General features: G+C 43.4%; 1 long non-coding RNA gene across 1 annotated transcript; it reads left to right on the forward strand.

The window, feature by feature from the left end:
* Nucleotides 1-8,083: 8,083 nt before the first annotated feature.
* On the forward strand, nucleotides 8,084-8,776 carry LOC138848496 (uncharacterized). Its single transcript, XR_011386332.1, has 2 exons — nucleotides 8,084-8,245; nucleotides 8,422-8,776. It is a non-coding gene; the product is annotated as an uncharacterized lncRNA (long non-coding RNA).
* Nucleotides 8,777-20,006: the final 11,230 nt, after the last annotated feature.

The following is a 20,006-nucleotide window of genomic DNA, read 5'->3' on the forward strand; positions in this document are numbered from 1 at the left end:
CATTGATCCTAAGATAGGAACGTTATCCTAGTGGGCCTGATCTAATCACACAAACTCTTTATTTATTTTACTTATTTATTTTAAAAGGTTTTGTTTATTTATTTCAGAAGTAGAGTTACAGACAGTGAGAGGGAGAGACAGAGAAAAAGGTTTTCCATCTGCTGGTTCACTTCCCAGATGGCTGCAATTGCCAGAGCTGTGCGGATCTGAAGCCAGGAGCCACGAGCTTCTTCCAGATCTCAAACATGGGCACAGGGGCCAAAGGGCTTGGGCCATCATCTACTGCCTCCCTGGGTGTGCATCAGCAGGAAGCTGAATTGGAAGGGAGGCAGCTCTCAATTCCAGGCACTCATAGATGGGATGCAGGCAACTCAAGTGGTGACTTAACCTGCTCCACCACAATGCCTGTTTCTGTCCAGTGGTAAAACTAACAGTGCTTACAAAATGTCCACCTACTCTTTTACATATCCTGGCTTCCCTGTAGCTAGGTTGGGCTGTGAGTCTACTCAACAGAATTTGGGAGGACAGTGAAGCAAATGACTTTAAGTCTTGGTCCATGAGACGACCTCCTGTGCTCCTACTCTCACTTTCCTTCCACAGCAACCTTGGAGGCCCCATGTTCCAGATGACATCAGTTCAGTGTGGAAGAGGGTCAGTGGGTCTACCTGATTTCAGATGAAGCTGTTCCTGATTTAAAGTCACTAAAACATCACGGAACAGAGCAAAGCCGCCTCAGCTGAGTCGGAGTTAGACATTTAACACTTGAAAATAACCCATGGACATTCAGTGGTTGCAAATATGGAAGTAAAAATAAGAGACCGGTTTGAAAGAAGCCATTAGACCGTCTCCACAGTCTTATTCAAGTGAAGCCTGTGGTTAAAATGTAAATGCTAAACAAATGCTGCTGCTGCTCTAGATGATAATTAAAGTAATCGGAAGGAAATACGTTTCCCACGCACAGATATAAATTTATCCAAGAAATAGGTTGTAGCCCTTCCAGCATTCTTTCAAAACTCTTAATTATGGAGATTAGCAGCTCAAGTAAGAGGAGGGCAAACATCTGCTCCCTAAAATGAAGCCAAAAGCGCGAAACAAATAGGCTGACTCATACTTAAAGCAAAGAATGAGGGGCTGCAATGAACTGTCTCCCCCAGCAGCTCATGCTTCTTCTAATGAAATAACCTTACGTATCAGCTGCTCAGTGGACCAGGGCGTGGTTAGCCATGGGAGAACCTGTGGGAGTGGTCTTCAGACTGTTCATCTGCCACTCCGTCTTGCAGTCCTTCTCCCTTGCTCCTCACAGGCCCAGTCTGATTCTGTGAGCAGCTCAGAGTAGTTCCAAACCCGTGTCCTTGTTTGCTGAGAATTGCAGTCCTGTGAGAATTGTGCCAGAAGATTGGGGGTGCCCCTCGTCCTTGACCCCTTCCTTCTCTCCTTGGCCTCCCTCCATCTGATGCTGGAAATATCTGTATTTATTATTTTGGTAATAGACATAGTAAGAGTGGAAGGTTTTGATTTTTTTCAAAGCCCTTGCTGGAGTGCAGGTACCTTGCATATGAGTCCACAGCACAGGCGATGTCTAGCTGAAGTAGAACACTACAAAGGAATGGAAGGACCAGCAGGCTGGGGGCAAAGTGGGGAGAGAAGGTAGGGGGAAGAACGATAGAATCAAATTCATGCCTTCTGCCGTCCTGACCTGGGATCTGGAATGTGGTGGCGGTGTCCTGCCTGTCCCCAAAGGAATCCACTGGGCTGTTTCATCCACCTTAAGTCATACTTGGCTTTTGACATATAGACAGGTTTGATTCTCATCATGAAATCTCAGAAATATCCCAGATATAAAAGAGCACTCGTGGCTACGCAAGGACATTAATCTCCCTTTCTGGCTTCTCTCAGTCTGTGCAGAAAGACACAAGTTGAGCATAAAGCTTTAATTTTAGCTCTAATATTACTTTTATTTTTTCTATGTGTACCTCTAAAGATAGTATATAAAGAAAGTAACTTTAACATTTTTCACCCCAAAATACTACTAGGATTCACTTTGGCTTCTGTTTATAGGTTCATTTTTCCTTATCAAACAGCACAGTAGGTTGTTAAAAGATTTTTTTTAATAGAGGGTAGGCATTTGACCTAGTGATTAACACCCTGGTGAGCTAGCAGGTGGGAATTCTCTTTCAATGTCTATCGTGTCTGTCTCTGGGTGCCTCTTTGCCTCTCAAATTAAAAAAAAAAGGCCATATATTCCATAATTTGCATGACATTTGAAGCTTCCATATATTATATCTGTGTAGCTGGCATCATGTGAAGAAATACCCACAGTGGGACAGGGTTGGATCCTTCCCAAGATTTGGGGGAGCACCTGCAGAGAGGTAGAAACCAGCAATGTGGGCCAGCAAGGGCAGATGCAGTGCAGGCAAGGCACCGGAGAAACTGCTACAGAAGCTTAGTTCAGCATGGAGCACACGCTTAGAAAGAATGAGGGCAGGTTTGCTGGAGAGGAGAAGTCAGCAAGGACAACAATTTCACTGTGGTCTTACAATCACTGGTAAACCTGTCTCAGAAGAAAACATAGAAATACTGAGCTTTAAACCATAGGGGAACAGAGGAAAGGGGCCACAGGATCCTTCAGGAGGGCCGAGAGAGGCACAGAGCCGGAGTAGCAGAGATGCTAATAGGAGATCACCTTGGGCAGCAGCTGTTTTACAGCCGAGAAAATTAAGACCCAGAAAGTAAACAGAACTACTCAGGTAGGGACATCCTGAACAACTGCCCCCTTTTTTTTTTTTTTTTAAAAAAGATTTATTTATTTATTTGAGAGAGAGAGAGATTGTCCATCTGCTGATTCTCTCCCCAAATGACTGTAATGGCCAGAGTTGAGCTGAACCAATCCGAAGCTAGAAGCCAGGAGCCAGGTGCTTCTTCCCGGTCTATCATGTAGGTGCAGGGGCCCAAGCACTTGGGCCATCCTCCACTGCTTTGTCAGGCCATTAGCAGGGAACTGAATCAGAAGTGCAGCAGCCGGGACTAGAACCGGCACCCATATGGGGTGCTGGCGCCACAAGTGAAAGCTTAACACACTATTCCACAGTGCTGGCTGAACTCTTGCCTTAAAAAAAATTCCCAGAACCAGTGCTATGGCATAGAGGGTAAAGCTGCCACTTGTAGTATGGCATTCTACATGGGTGCCAGTTCGAGTCCTGGCTTTTTCACGCTAATCCAGCTCCCTGCTAATGTGCCTGGGAAAGCAGTAGAAGATGCCTCAAGTGCTTGGGCCCCTGTTCCCATGAGGGAGACCCAGAAGAAGCTCCTTGCTTTTGGTTTCTGGTTGGACCAGCTTTGGCCATTGCAGTCATTTGGGTAATGAACCAATGGATGGAAGACCTCTCCCTCTCTCTCTCTCTCTCCTTCTGCCTCTCTGTAACTCTGCCTTTCAAATAAATAAATAAACCTTAAAAACATTCCCAGCAGACAGATCAGTGGGATTTGCGGGGGACCAGGAGGCAAGCTGAATGGAGCCGAGCCACATATCCCTAGAGCTGTAGAACTGGGAGGATAGAAATGGCCTCATGATGGTGTGCACCTGTTTAGTCCTTTTTCATTAAACACAGGGATCTGTGATGCAGTCTGGAAGTAGAACTAGGCCTCCGCTTGCTTTTTTATGTTTTAAATTTTACTTATTTATTTATTGATTATTTATTTGAGAAGCAGAGACAGAGCCCCTAACCACTGGTTCATGTCCCAAATGTCCCCAAAGGCTGGGTTGAATTGGAGCTGAAGTCAGGAGTCAGGATTGCAACCCAGGTTTCCCATGTGGGTGGTGGAGACCCAATTACTTGAGCCATCACCACCACTTCCTGGGGTCTTCATTGGCAAGAAGCCGGAGACAGAGGCTGGAAATTCGACCCAGGTATTCGGATGTGCAATGCAATTTCTCCAGTGCCTTGCCTGCACTGCACCTGTGAGGTGACTTGCCATTGCTGGCCCACATTGCTGGTTTTAACCACTACACTAACCACCCACCCTAACCTGCCTTGTAAATTTGTACATTTGTTCAATTTTATTTTGTTTATGTAAGAGGGTTTTTTAATGACTGAAATTTTATGTAGTAGTAGAACAAATCTGTTTCATATTCTCTTATATGGTGGTCAGGTGCAGCCACAAGAGAAAACCCAGCAGGGGCTCAGGGAAAGATAATCAGTTATACTCACAGCTCCCTCGAGGCCATGTGGGGCCACACAGGGAAGCCATGGGGTGGTCAGGAGGCAGAAAGTGAAGCAAGGGGAAAGACAAGGCCCAGTCTTTTTTTTTTTTTTTTTGACAGGCAGAGTAGACAGTGAGAGAGAGAGAGACAGAGAGAAAGGTCTTCCTTTTGTCGTTGGTTCACCCTCCAATGGCCGCCGCGGCCGGCGCACCGCGCTGATCCGATGGCAGGAGCCAGGTACTTCTCCTGGTTTCCCATGGGGTGCAGGGCCCAAGCACTTGGGCCATCCTCTACTGCACTCCCTGGCCACAGCAGAGAGCTGGCCTGGAAGAGGGGCAACCGGGACAGAATCTGGCACCCCGACCGGGACTAGAACCCGGTGTGCCAGCGCTGCAAGACGGAGGATTAGCCTGGTGAGCCGTGGCGCCGACAAGGCCCAGTCTTTATTGGGGTTTCTGTGGGAAAGTACAGCAGGGCAGAAACATAGTTTGTGGTTGGCTAGTTGGAAAAATTTAAGCAGACTTGAAGTTAAAGGGTGGCCCCTGATTGCCTGGTCCCTGGCTCCAGGGTGATGGAGAAGGAGGAATAGCGTGGCCAGGGTCATAGGGCATGATGGAAGTGTAAAAGGAGGAATAGCATGGCCAGGGTCATAGGGCATGATGGAAGGGTAACGTGCTGGCTTGGCTAGTTTGGACAGCAAAGTCTTGCTCCTGGCTGGGCCTGCGCTATCGCTAAGAATTGGCTCTCTTTGGGAAGGCTGTCTCCAGTCAGAGAGGCTTTTAAGATGTCAACACATCATAATACACACAAGATCGCAAATATACACACTCCAAAGTCAAACAAAACAGAAACATAAAAATGAAGCCTTGACCGTCTGGCCCACACCTTCCTCAGTCCTCCGGGCAACTCCACCTCCTTTGGAGCAGGGTTAGCACTTGAGCCTGTTTCCTCCCCAGCTTCCCTATGCAAGTATGGGCGAACAAACACATTACACTCACATGTGGGCCTCTCTCAAGAAGGGATTCACATTCTCTGTCTCTCTGCTATGTAGTCTTTGCTTGACTAGTTTGTGAATTGCTGTTTACATCAATACAGGCAGATGTTACTCCTTGCTTCTAATAGAAGCTTAATTTTTTTTGACTGATTAATTTTCTAATTTGAAAGACAGTCACACACACACACACACACACACACACACAACCTTCCACCCACTGATTCACTGCCCAAATGCCTGCTGGACCAGGCAGAAGCCAGGAACCAGGAGCTCCATCCGGGTCTCCCTTGTGGGTGGCAGGTGCCCAAGCACTTGGGCCATCTTCTGCTGCTTCCCCAGGTGCATTAGCAGGGAGCTGGATTGGAAGCAGAGTAGCCAGGACTTGACCTGGTGCTCCTGCTACAGACAGCTTAGCCTGCTGTACCACAACAGTGGCCCCCAAGCTTAATATTTTATAGAATGGCTATTAATTGATCCAGTCTTTCTCCCTTTATTGACAAGTAGGCTATTTTCAGTTTTTTTTTTTAAATAACTACACATGAGGGAGCTTCAAAATTTAACAGAAAGTGCATATTCTGAAAAAAAAAACTATGCATATATTTCAGAATTTTTTGCACCAGCATAAACTTACCTTTTAATTCTATTTTCCATGGACTTTCTGAAGTATCCTCATGTTTCAGTAACTCTCCTATGCGTTTATTTCCCAGGGAGACTGCTGGTCATCAAATGCCTTGTAAATGTTAGTAGATATACTAGGAGTCACAGATTTCTTTTCTGAACTATCTTAGCCGTTAGAATGATATCAGCAGCATGAGAAATGACCAGTTTTACTACATCCTGCTCAGCACTGAAGGCTTTATAATGTTTTAATTTTTATAAATCCGGTGAGTGATATTTTCATTATTTTTCCAATTTGTATTTCCCTGATTATTACTCACATTGCAAAAAGTTCCTTTGTTGGGGTGAGCATTTGGCACAGACAGTTACGATGCCACGTCCCATATCCACAGCCTCTGGGTTTGATTTCCAGCTCCAGCTTCTTATTCCAGCAAATCGCCAGTGCAGACCCTGGCAGGCAGCAGCAGTAGTTGGGCTCAAGTAGCTGGGTTCCTGCCACCCACAGGAGGAACCTGGACTGAGCTCCCAGCTCCCAGCTTTGGCCCAGCCATGTCCAGCTCCAGCTGTTGTGGGCAGCTGGGGATAGGGAACTTTCGTCCTCTTTTAAATCTCTGTCTTTCTACTTTTCAAATATATAAATACTACATTTTTAAGCTCATTTCTTGGATTTCACAATAACTCTAAGAGCCATATTTCTCTCCTGGCCTCGGCTGAGTGTTTGGTTGCCCCGAGAAAGCTGGTGCTTGCTCTTTGTCATGTCCCCCCACCATACATCTGCTGTCTCTCCAGAACAAGATAAAATAAAACTGACCTCTTGCAAATTCATTTGATTTAGGCTGTGTATAGGATATTTCAAAAATTCTGTTACTATCCCATCTTCTAAGAAAATGAAAAGAGAACAGCTGTCAGCTTGCTCCTTCAGATTGTTATTGTAATTTATTTTCTTTGAGGAATTCACATTACACTGAATATGTTTAGCTGTTGAACAGGATTTGGTCTAAAGCATGCCATCATTTTGTGCTGTCTTTGAGATCTGATGACACTGACGCTCTGTGGGTTTTGGTATTATCAAACCTTGCTTCACTAAGGAACATGAATCAGGGGAAAATAAAATTAAGCCCTGGTTTCTCTGAGTGAGTCTAAGGGTAATTAAACCTGTGAAGGTTATTCTTTTTTTTTTCTGATATAGTGGCCTTGGGGGGATATTGACAAAGTGTCAGTGGCCTTTTTAATAACCAAGAGCAGTGCTCAAGATCGATGTAAGGGGGGTATTGTTGAAAAGAATGTGTTAGAGATCTCCAGAGAAATAAGGACCCAATAGAGTATGTATGTATGTATGTATGTATGTATCTATCTATTTATCTATCTATCTCATCATCATCTATTATCTATAATCGGTTATATATATAAACAATCTGTCATCTATAATCTATTATCTTTCTATATCAATCTATTACCTATCAACTATCCACCCATCTGCTATCTCTGTCCATCTATTATCTATATCTTTCCGAAATCTATCTATATCTATATATCCATCCATCCATCACCTGTCTGTCCATCCATTATCCATTGTGAAATTTGTTTACAGGAACTGGCTTATGTGACAAGGGAATGCCAAGTCTGAAATCTATGCAACAGGCCAGTAGGCTGGATGTTCAGGGAAGAGCCAGTTACAGTCTTGAATCCCAAGGTTGGGAATTCAGGCAGGATTTCTGTGTTGTAGCCTGGAGGCACAATTCTTTCTTTGGGAAACTTTAGTCTTCACTTTTAGGGCTTTCAACTAATTGGATAAGACCCCTTCACAGTATCTGCTTTACTTAAAGGCACTGAGTGGGGTGTGGCATGGCATGTTAAGTCACCATTTGGGATGCCCAAAACCCAATTTGGATTCCCAGTTCAAGTCCCCACACTTCTTCTTCTGATCCAGTTATCTGCAAATGCACTCTGGAAGACAGAAGATGACGGCTCAAGTGCATGGAGCTCTGCCATTCATGTGGGTGACCCAGATGGAATTCCTGGCTCCTAGCTTGAATACGAACCAGAGTTGGATGTTGAGAGTGAACCAGTGGATGGAGGATTCTCTCTCTCTCTCTGTCTCTCTCTGTCTCTCTCTCCATCTCTCTCTTTCTCTCAGTGTCATTCCACCTTTCAAGTATATAGGAAGAAAATAAACATTAAAAGAAAACTTATTTTAAAAGTCAATTGATTGTAATTATTTTTCTTTTGTTTTTAATTTAAATTTATTTGTTTGTTTAATGTATTTGAAGGGGGAGAGAGAGAGAGAATCTGCCATCCACCGGTTCATTCCCCAAATGCCAGCAACAGCCAGGTCTGGGTCTTCCAGGTGGATTGCCCCCTCACCAACTGCCTCTCAGGACGCACATTAGCAGGAAGCTGAAACCAGGAACAGAGCCAGGACTCAAACCCAGGTAAACTCAGACTCCCATGTGGGATGCAGGTGTCCCAGTGATGTCTTCACTACAAGGCCAAAGACCCACCCCTGATTGTAATTGCTAACCACGTCCAAAAAATACTTTTACAGCAACATCCACACTGACATCTAACCAATTAACCATCACAGTGGTTTATGTTTTATCTCTTTCAGATGAGTTCAATACAACCACTGTATGGAGCAAGCAACATAAAGTGGAGTCTTGATACAGCCAGCCTATAACCCGAGAAGAATCCCTAATGCCCACTCATTTCCAGACACCTACCCCAGGAAGAACAAATGAGACTGTGAGCGTAACCTGCTCTGGGAGAGCGGTAGGAAGTGCAGGGACAAAGCGAATCTTTTCCTCCCTCTCCCTGGCCCATTTAACACAATGCGTTTTTTAAGTGTCTGGCATTAAGAGGGCTTGACTGAAATGGAATAAGCCATTTCCCCTTGGCACAGATCTCCTAGCTAATGGAAAAAACTATCTGGCACATACAGATACATTTTAAATAAAACGTGCACCTGACTACTGCGCTTAGCATTGATGTTATTAAACATAATGTGAAGAATTTTTAAATGTCCAGTTCTGCACTTGTGTAATTAAACAATAATTGTTAAAGGCAAAATTCACATATGAAATTAATCATTTTAAGCGAACAATTCATTGACATGTAGTCTGTTCACAATGTAGTATTCTTCTCTTTCTGGTTACAAAACATTTCTTAACTCCAGTATAAAACTCCTAAGCAATTCTCCCTACTCTCCTTTCCTCCTAACCCCTGGCCACTTTCAACCTGTGTGCTGTCCTGGGGTTATCTGTCAGGGACCTTGCATATAAAAGAAATCATCCAATATATAATAATTTGTGTGTGTCTGGCCTCTACTGTTGTGGAGGTTTGTTCACACTGCACTGTGCATCAGTACTTTCTTGGCTTTCTGCTACTGGATGATTCTCTCTCTCTCTCTCTCTCTATATATATATATACATATACTCTCTATATCTATATCTATATACCGCAATTTGTTTATCCATTTATCTGCTAATGAACACTCAACATTTTGGCTACTACAAATAGCGCTGCTATGAACAGATCTTGTTTGAGTATCTGCTTTCAATTCTTTTGGTTATATACCTAGGAGTGAGACTGGGAGGGGACACAATCTCATGTTTCACTTTGGAGGAATTGCCAAGCTGTTTTTTTTTCACAGTGCCTGAATGTTTTCTATTCCCACCAGCAATGCATGAGGTTCCAGTTTCCACATCCTTGCCAACACTTGCTTTTCCTTTTCAATTTTTATTTTCTTGTAGATATCGCCATGTGTGTGATCTTGATTTGCATTTTCTTAATGTCTGATGATGCCGTGCATTGTTCATGCACACTTGTGTAAGTTCAGTGCTTGAACTTCATCCTGAGTCCTAGACACATGAACAGTTTCTCAAACTGTCGGCCCGCTTGGCCCTTGGGAGGACTGGGGGTGACCTTAGACAACCAGAGTCTCTGGGGTCAGACAGGTCGTGAGCACCTACTTACTCACTTTCACCAGTGGCTCATATGATTTTCTCAATTTCCATGTTCCAGTCTATGCTCAGTTTTGAGAGTACTGGTTTATAAGCGTTTAAAGAACCAGGTTCCTTTTCATCTATTTTTGCTAATGAAATAATAAATTGACTCTGAGCTATTTCACAGCATTGGAATTTCTATATTTTTTCCAGAAATCATAACCAAGCTTTCAAAAATATCCCACTAAGAATAGCCATTCTTTGGCTACATCCCTAAAACAGGCTCTGATATGAATGAAATTAGACAAGTCTAGTAATATATTACAACAATCAGGAAAAATCATTTGGAGAATTTTAATTTTCAAAATGACATGGAAAATATGACTACTGACTACAGACTACCCTGCATTTGTTTTGACTTCTGTGAGGTATGTATTTTGGGTAAAATCCCAACTCGAGGCAGTGTCAGGGTCATTCATTTGAGGATCACAGTAGACATGGTTAATGCCAAATATGTCAGCAGCCTAACTTCATGAGATGTTTCTTATGTAGCTGACATTTATTTCATTACTAATGATGGAGATTAGCCCAGCTATGACTGAGATCCAGAGATAAATACCGACAGGGTGGGTTAGTTATCAAACAATAACTGATGACCAGCAAATCCAAGAAGTATCAGGAGAAAGGCAACTGATGGGAGGGAGGTCAGCAGGAACAAGAAAGTACGAGGTCTTGGGAAAGACCAGAGGCTAGGATGAAGTTCAATGTAATAAAAAAAAAAAAAAAAAAAAGAAACTCAGTTGGTGAAGCCAAGGAGAGACCAATGTAGAGAGAAGGCAATGTTAGTTTAGGAAGAAGGTAGAAGTCTTGCTGAAAGTATGCAGAGTCGGGGACCTGCAAATCACTGGTTACAAGATGATCATAGGCTTAGCTGAAATACTGGGTTGGTGCTGAGACAAGAGAGCACTGGCTTAAAGGATTTAGAATCATAACTCAATGAGTTTACAGCACACATGCCCTGCCGAGAGTTATGCAGAACAGCAGTTTAAATTCTCCCTTGAACTTCCTCAGACAGGGCCCGCCCTCTGAGCAATAAGTGAAAGAAGCCATCTGGTGCCCCTGGGGATGGAGACACCACTGAGACCCGTGACTCCCAGTCAGGCTCTCCAGCTTAAGCACTTCATGGATGGCAAAGAGAAAGGGTTGACAAATGAGGATCAATGGCAACATCCTCTAAAACAAGATTCAGAATCTCGGTGTTAAGGGCTATGCTGACAAAGTCAACCCTTCGTGCCAAATTCTTGGGTTCTTAATTCAAGATTGTATTCCACATCTGACATAATTCTGTGTTAGAGAAAACAGAAAATCTTATCTTCCAAAGCTAGGCATTTTATGCTAGTTTGATGAACATGAAAGACCCCCTACGGTCAACACACTGCACAGCGTAAAAGATTAGTCAGAAAGACAACAGTACGTGTTTCAGACAAAAAATAAGCAACCCATTTGGTGAGCTGGTGCAGGCTGCCTTTCTCTCGTGGGCGGCTAGTCATTACCAACAGCCTTTTCTCAACCTGGCAGGGAACCACTCAGTGTGGTTCCAGTGTGAGCCCAGTAAGCATTTCTTCTTTAAGAAGTGACTATCTACTAGGCTAATCCTCCGCCTTGCGGCGCCAGCACACCGGGTTCTAGTCCCGGTCGGGGTGCTGGATTCTGTCCCGGTTGCCCCTCTTCCAGGCCAGCTCTCTGCTGTGGCCAGGGAGTGCAGTGGAGGATGGCCCAAGTGCTTGGGCCCTGCTCCCCATGGGAGACCAGGAGAAGTACCTGGCTCCTGCCATCGGATCAGCGCGCAGGCAGCGGCGGCCATTGGAGGGTGAACCAACGGCAAAAGGAAGACCTTTCTCTCTGTCTCTCTCACTGTCCAAAAAAAAAAAAAGTGACTATCGCAGCTGGAAAGGAAATCTATTAGATGAAATATACGTAAGATAAGTACTTTCTAATTATCTACCGGCTGCCTAACATTATGCCAGGGTTTCACTATTGAAAGAGCTCAGTTGAAAAGTGTAGTGCCCTTTCGCCCACAGCGCGCTGCTTGGTTCAACAGAGTTTTGAGTTCGAGAAGCTGATGCACGTAAGGTCTGGTGCTGGAAAGAAGAGGTGAGACTTCTGAGGAGCGATGTCCACAGTTCTGCTTTCTTTGTCCCTCTCACAGTGACAGCAGGGGTGAATTTGGCATGGCCGCATTTTCACAGAATTCAATTCCATTATTTAAAATAGTTTTTCTATCAACCAGCCCCAGTCTGATTGTTAACCAGTCCTTATCTTGATTCTCATACTCTGCAAAGATGACTAAAGCTAGTTCTTCCAAGAGGTCAAGTTTAGAACACAATAATAGCTAGACTGGTGATCTTGAAACCGATCTTAAGACAACATTGTAAATTACTCTGATTTACATTTTAAAACCCCATTGTACTGTTCTAAAAATCACAGATTCTTTCACAGTATGGTCTTAGAAATTACTGTTAGGGCATATCCATGGTGATGGTGAGCTTAATCCTAACCAAGATTTACCTGAATACTGAACAAAATACCTGTATATGTGTAGAACGAGAGGCTGCCTTCATCTTGTTATATTCTTTGCTTTTAGAAATGTGGTTTTGAGTATTTTGTACACTTACCAATTGTTCCATAATCATTTTAGGGTTTACATTTGATCCTTTGGGCAGAGAACAGGTTGGCAGGTTTGAGAGATGAAGGCAAGGTTGACTGCCAAGGGGCATGAGGGAGTTTCTTGAGTCGTCCTTTATTCTGCAATTCTATATTTTGGTTATGGTGGTGATTACATTTGTTTCACACTTCAGGTGAATTCCCCTGAATGTAAATTCATACTTCAATAAACTTTTGAAAAAAAAAAAGAAAAAAAAAAGAGAAAAGTGTAATTCAAAACTATAACCACAGGCAGGCATTTGCCCCAGCAATTAAGACACCAGTCAAGATATCTCTGTCTCACGTTGGAGAGCTTGGGTTTGACCCCTAGCTCCAGCTCCTGGCTCCAGCTCTCTGCTAATTCAGACCCTGGAAAGCAGCAGTGATGACTCAGTTGACTGGGTTCCTGCAAGCCACGTTGGAGACCTGGATTGCATTCCTGACTCCTGGTTTCCATTTGGCCCTGCCCTGACTCACTCACTCTTTCTCTCTTTCAAAAGTAAAACAAAACAAAGATGCTATCTGCTCTCAAATAAAAAACAAAAAACCAGAAACAAGCAAGCAAAAACTGTAACCAATTTGCATTGGATCTCACGTTGTATCTTGTGATAGATGGCAGCACACAAGACCTCCACAGAAGCTGAATATGTTGTCATGCCACATTGGGCACAATGTCCTTGCATTTCCTAATAGTGCTGTTTTATGGAAGAAATTAAATTACATGGCCTTGCTTCCTAGCTAAGTGACAGTATGCATGAAAATGATATAAAACCTGGCTTCTGGAGAACATAGGCAAATGAGCATCTTATTACCCTCACTTTATACCCACTGAAGAATGAAGAAACTGGAGATACAGTGGAATCAATTCAAAGGTCAAATTATCAATGTGATGCCCGTAAAGTTTGCAAATCTGTATTAATTCAAAAATATGAAAATATCAGTATCTGTTGACCTTCAGTCCAGAAAGGACCAATGACAGATCTTTAAGAAGTGGGTCTCTCGGGAAAATTGTTTGCAATAATAAAGATATTCCTATTATGACAAAGATAAGAAAATAGTAGACCAGAATCTTCAATGAAATAGGGTTCTGTATAAATCACTATTTTAATTTTAAAAGCAAGGTGGCTACTAATGACAAACTGTCTGGTGTAGGTATAGGCGTATTGGTGCAGTAGGTTAAGTTGCTGCCTGTGATACCAGCATCCCATGTTAGAGTTCTGGATCGAGTCCAGCTGCTGTACTTCTGATCCCAGCTCCCTGTTAATGTGTCTGGGAATGCAGCAGGAGGCGGCCCAAGTACTTGGGTCCCTGCCACCCATGTAGAAGACCAGAATGAAGGTCTGGCTTCTGGCTTCAGCCTGGACCAATTCCAGCCATTGCAGCCATTTTGGGAGTGAACCAGTGGATGGACGATATCTCTCTCTGTCTCTCTCCCTCTCTCTCTCTCTCTCTCTCTCTCTCTCTCTCATTCTTGCTCTATGTAACTCTGCCTTTCAAATCAATAAATAAACCCTTTACAAAACCCAAATTACTCATTCCTTCATCAGCTAATTTGGAGTAACTCCAGTGGGCCAGTCCCTTTTAAAGGAGCTTAGGAACTGTCCATGAGCAAGACAAATCATTTCCACTCTTGTGGCACTTACTCTCTAGTGGCAGGTATGTCGCAAGGACAGTGAGCAGTGACAAGGGAGTCATTTACTAGGTTGCAAGGTGAGCCGTGCTGTGGAGTGAGAGAAAGAAGGCGGTTCGGAGGCAGGCATGGGAGGGGGGACAGGTTACACTTTCAATGCAGCAGTGAGGGAAGACATCACAGATGTGACACTGGAGCTGAGACTTGAAGGCCAGTGTCAGCCAGGTGGGTACTGAGAGAAGCAATGTTCCCCGCCTAAAAGGGCGCAGCGGGTGCAGAGAGCAGAGGAGGAAGGATCTTAGTACATATCCAAGGCACTTAGTACACATCCCGGCCATTGGAAAAGCTCTGGCTTTTTCTCCAAGGAAATTGGGAATCCCTGGAGAGGTTTGAGCAGAGGGCTTTTCTTGGTTTACGTAAAATTTCTTTATGTTTCAAGTGTACAACCTAATGTTTTGATATAAATATACATGGTGAAATGATTACCTCAGCCAAGCAAATGAACATAACCGTCTCTTCACATAGTCACCGTGTGTGGGTATGTGTGCTAAGAGTACCTGGATGAAGCTCCTGGCTCCTGGCTTTGGCCTGGCCCAACCTTGGATATTGCAACCACATGGGGCGTGAACCAGAAGATAGATGATCTTTCACTCTCTGATTCTCTTGTCTGTAACTGCATTTGCAATAAATAAATAAACTTTTAAAAATATATTAGCCTGGCCGGCGCCGTGGCTCAATAGGCTAATCCTCTGCCTTGCGGCGCCTGCACACCGGGTTCTAGTCCCGGTTGGGGTGCCGGATTCTGTCCTGGTTGCTCCTCTTCCAGGCCAGCTCTCTGCTGTGGCCAGGGAGTGCAGTGGAGGATGGCCCAAGTGCTTGGGCCCTGCACCCCATGGGAGACCAGGAGAAGCACCTGCCTCCCGGCTTCGGATCAGCGCGGTGTGCTGGCCATAGCGGCCATTTGGGGGGTGAACCAACGGCAAAGGAAGACCTTTCTCTCTGTCTCTCTCTCTCTCACTGTCTAACTCTGCCTTTCTCTCTCTCTCTCTCTCTCTCTATATATATATATATATATATTAGCCTACCAACAACTAGAGAGCCATAAAATCAAAAATTACACTGAAAGATTATGCTTGTGATTTCTGCAGGTTTTTTTTATCATTATAATTTATCAGATACTTGTCTCTGGCCAACCCAACTTGATACATGAGGCTCAAGATGACAAAAAGAATATTCTGATTTGTTTTTCAACCTGAATATTTTCTTTCTCTTACTAAACTAAAACAGAATTTACTGGCCGGCGCCGCGGCTCACTAGGCTAATCCTCTGCCTGCGGCGCCAGCACACCGGGTTCTAGTCCCAGTTGGGGCACCAGATTCTGTCCGGGTTGCTCCTCTTCCAGGCCAGCTCTCTGCTGTGCCTCAGGAGTGCAGTGGAAGATGGCCCAAGTGCTTGGGCCCTGCACCCCATGGGAGACCAGGATAAGCACCTGGCTCCTGCCATCGGATCAGCACGGTGCGCCGGCCGCAGCGCGCCAGCTGTGGCGGCCATTGGAGGGTGAACCAACGGCAAAAAGGAAGACCTTTCTCTCTGTCTCTCTCTCTCTGTCCACTCTAACTGTAAAAAACAAAACAAAACAAAAACAGAATTTAATGAAGTGCTAGGCAGATAATTCTTTATTCATTGATAAGAAAGCAGCAGGTTTAACAATTGAGAGAACAGACAATGTTGGCAATTAAGTCGAGCATCGAAATGATCTTGGTACTTTGTGCTCAGTGTCACAACACAAGGACTCAAAGCACCTGAAACACTATAGAAACCCAAGTGGTTATATTCAGCAAAGATACAGCTCTTATTGAGTCTGTCCATGAATTGCGCAAACATATCTATACACATACAACTGTTGTTTGGAAAGAATGAATACTCCAATAATCAAATACAAGAATGTGTTCCAGTGAAACACACACTAACTACTGAAAGAAGAAAACATGAGAATCTCGGTGGCCTACCCAGAATTTACTTTTTACCAATATGGAGTCCAGCTGGGTTTGGTCACTCAGTCTTTTATCAGTTTCGTACTTTACTGTTAGGTATGGAGACACAGTCAGCTTTCCCAGTGTTGAAAGGCTCTGTATTTCTAGAATGTTCTCTTTCATTCCTCTTTCTTCTACAGTTATGTTCATCACAGCCTGAGACAATCAGCATCCGTAACTAACACTCTGATTTTCCAACTGCTTTGCTTCAGAGGGGTGGTAACTGCCTGCCAGGTTGTCACAGGCACCTCCAGTTTGCCACCTCTCTTCTCAGAGTCCCCACCTCTCCTGGCTGCAGTCTAACAAGAACTCTTAGGTGTTTATTACAGCAGCACTCCGCTTCAAGGCACCGATTTTTGTCTTAATTATGGAAGGATAACTTCCATGAAATATAACCCACCAATCCCAGTTGATCAATCGAAGTCGTGTTTTGCTCACCTGAAATCCATGAGGGGATTAAAGGAAGGAGTTAGGATTCAGATTGGGGCTTGCTTAAAACAAAACAAAACAAAACGCGTTAACGGAGATGTTGAATTCTACTCACTTCGTTGAATTTCTGAAAAGAAGTTTCTTGATATCAAGTTCATGATTTCTTTCTTGTGATTCATATTTAATCCAGAAGCTTTTGGGCTGTTAGAAGTTGAATAAAATGCCAGATCTCATAGCAATTATTTCTAAACACAAACTTTTGCAGTACTAGCTTCCTTTGTTCTTTTTAATCATTAGGCTGATGAAATTCCCCCAGAGATTGGGAGCCATCACTGGTTGTGAAACAAATAATGAACGCGGTACGGCAGCATTAATTCAGCCATGGAGTGCTTAAGAGGCTGGGCTTCGGAATCAGACAGGTACTTACTCGTTCTTCGTTTCTGATTCTCTGGCTGCTAGTTGCCTGCCTGTAGATCAAAGGGGTCTTCCCCTTCTCAGTCAGAATTTACAGGTCCTCATCCTGATATTTAGGCAAAAAGACAAATTCCCTTAAGAAAATCCGAGCTGGGTGCCACGGTGTTATTCCTTCTAGACTTAGTCAGCAGAGAAACTTGCATGCTGATGTAGGTATGTACAGTCACAGAAGTATGTGTGTGCGTGTGTGCACACGTGCGTCTTGCACTTAATTCGTGTTTTCACCAGCACACCTGGATTCAGTATACTGAGATTTTGGTTTCGAGTTGGTGGTCTCTTCTGCATCATGTTGCAACACATATTCAGATAGAGCTTACTCTGCAAGGATTTAGAGATATCTGCTGCACACTATCAGACAAACATTTTTGTCGTATCATTTTTGGGCTACATTAGCTCTTTGTCTTTTGCTGCTATGCATAGGGTGAGCAAATACTTGGAAGAATGTGACTACAAGAATGAAGATCTGTGATACCTTCAGTTCCCAGCAACAGAGGTAATTTTAAGTGGAAATAAAGAAGTATACAGATAATATAAATATATTTAAACATAGCTATTATCCTTTTGTTTAAAATAAGTTGAGATTTCTGTTTGGAGGGTGAGATGATCTCCAGCTTGCTGATGGGCCTGTCCTCCCTGGAAGGCATCCTCCAGGGGTAGACTTCCCTGGGATTTTTCCTGGATGGAGTAGTTTTATGCCTTTGCTGAATTTCTCTGAATATAAAGTTAGCCTCTGCCAGGCAAAATATTATAAATACATTATTTATAAAAGTAAAATTTTATTACATTAAATAAAATTAGGATAAAGGGAGTATTAATTTCATGCCATCAGAAACAATTTCTGAAATCCACACAATTGATGAATCTGCTAAGTAATTAGTTCACAGATGTTAATTTACTTTTGTTATCTACTCATAAATCAATTTGGCGGATTTTCACTTTATAGTGAACAGATATTGGGCATCTACTGAACAGTAAAATTAATTACTACTTAGAGGTCATGAAAAATGAGTCTGGTATGAGTTGACAGCAATCTTGTAGGTCACTTGTACATTGTTGAGCCATGATGTTTCTCTAAGGCTACCATATCACATTTTTAATGTTAATGAAAAGCACCACAAACTTTATAGCTTTTTATCTAATTATAAAGATCACTTTTTATAAATAATGAAGTTGCTTCTCTAGTTCAACAAAATTACTTTTATCATCAAACATTCACATTAGAACCTTGTGTGCCCTGTATTGCTGTCTTGGGAAATTGTATCGGGAAGCTGCAGTTACCCCAAGGTGCTCCTGTGGCCAGAACAAGTTCATGGAGTTTCTCTGGAACCCAACTCATTACTTCTGTGTGAATGGACTTAAGTCATTGTCGTTGACGTTCATCTAAAGGTGCTCTATCATTCTCTCATTGTATCAGTGAAGGAATTCAAGTTCAGAAAGGTGATGTAACTAGCTCAGAATCACAGGTAGTAGAAGAGCTAGATCTAGAATTGGGGCAACCAACTCTGGTCCCTACATGCTCCATGCAAAGCAGACTGCTAAAATATAAGGAGCGAGCGAGTGCACTCCTGCCGTGCACAGAGTAGCTCCCCAGGTGCCCTGAGAAGGCCTGTTCACCACACTGTCAACTGGAGCAAGCGTTCAACTTTGACAATGCTAGCAGGCTTCTGGAAGCAATCTTAGAATTTAAAACGGATACTTCCTTGCCTCTGACAACCTGACTTTTTCTAAGAGCAGTTACATTTGCCGTCACTGGAACCCTATTCTACTGTCAGAGATGTTTTTACAGGCAGGGATCTTATTTCTCAAGTAGTTTCATTTTGTGACTATGCCATTAAGCAACAGTGTGACAGCTCTTAAAAACATCTATTAAAACTACATTTGGATCTTTTTTATTTTTTCCTCTGTTGATTGGCTAGTAGGTTGTTAGGTTGTGTTGGGTGTGATTTATTTATTCTCTTGTGTTCCAATACTAGCGCTGCCTGGGATACAAGAAACATGCTGATAAGGCTAATTAAATTCACACGTTTAATTTTAGGTTTCTTTTTCATCGGTGATTCTCCACTGGCATGTTGAACTGCTCATTACAGCCTGAGGCCCGGAACCGTGCTCCTCTTTGTACATCAAGGGGGTCCACTTAGCATTTAGAATTAGCACGAGCACAGTTCCCTTTAGACATTTTATGTTGAAGTGTATAAAAGCCCGAAAGTAGCCAGGACTCAGGAGGGATTTTTATAGAGCAGAAATAATGAGCCCAGTTCTCTCACAGGTCAGCTTGAGAGCAAGAACAGCAGAAAGCAGCTTTCTCGTGCTGGGGTAGGTGGCCCGTTCCTGGCATGTGCAGAGCCTGTGCCTCTCCCAGAGCTGAGCCGCTCCCCAGTGCCCCTGGGTTCTGACCTTGCCTTCCCAGATGGACCACTGTTGAGAGAGGCTTTTGAGATGCAGCATAGAGCACTCCAAGTGTCCCAACAGCCAGTGCCCTGGGACAGTCACCCAACAAGGGTGCACCTCACTTCTTTCCTCCTCCTTCAGGTCGGGGGAGGGAGGCTTCCTTGAGCTCATGACCCCAGCATGTGTTTGTGGAGGTCATTTTGAAAGAGCCAATGAGTTTGTACTGCCAATTACCATTAATCCAATTAAGGGTGGGGATTGGAGTTTTTTTAAACCATAGGATGATGACTGTGAGGAAGCTAAGGATGAAAAGATTGGGTCTGTAACCAGCTGGTGACAGGATTTGCATTTGTAGCTCTTCCTACCACGCTGTCTTTTATTCCCTTTTCTCTATGGTACGTAGTACATACTAGAGGTCTTCAGAAAGTTCGTGGAAAATGCACATTATGAAAAGAGCATGCAAATTTTTGCTCCACAATAAACTTATCTTTCAATTCCATTTTTCTGTGATTGTTTTGAAGTATGAAACAAGCGTTAGTTGCTTAATAAATTGTTACTGATTTCATATGGTACAATTCATGCAAGCTAAGTGACT

The sequence above is a fragment of the Oryctolagus cuniculus genome, chromosome 2 (genome assembly GCF_964237555.1).
Source record: "Oryctolagus cuniculus chromosome 2, mOryCun1.1, whole genome shotgun sequence".
Classification (NCBI taxonomy): domain Eukaryota; kingdom Metazoa; phylum Chordata; class Mammalia; order Lagomorpha; family Leporidae; genus Oryctolagus; species Oryctolagus cuniculus.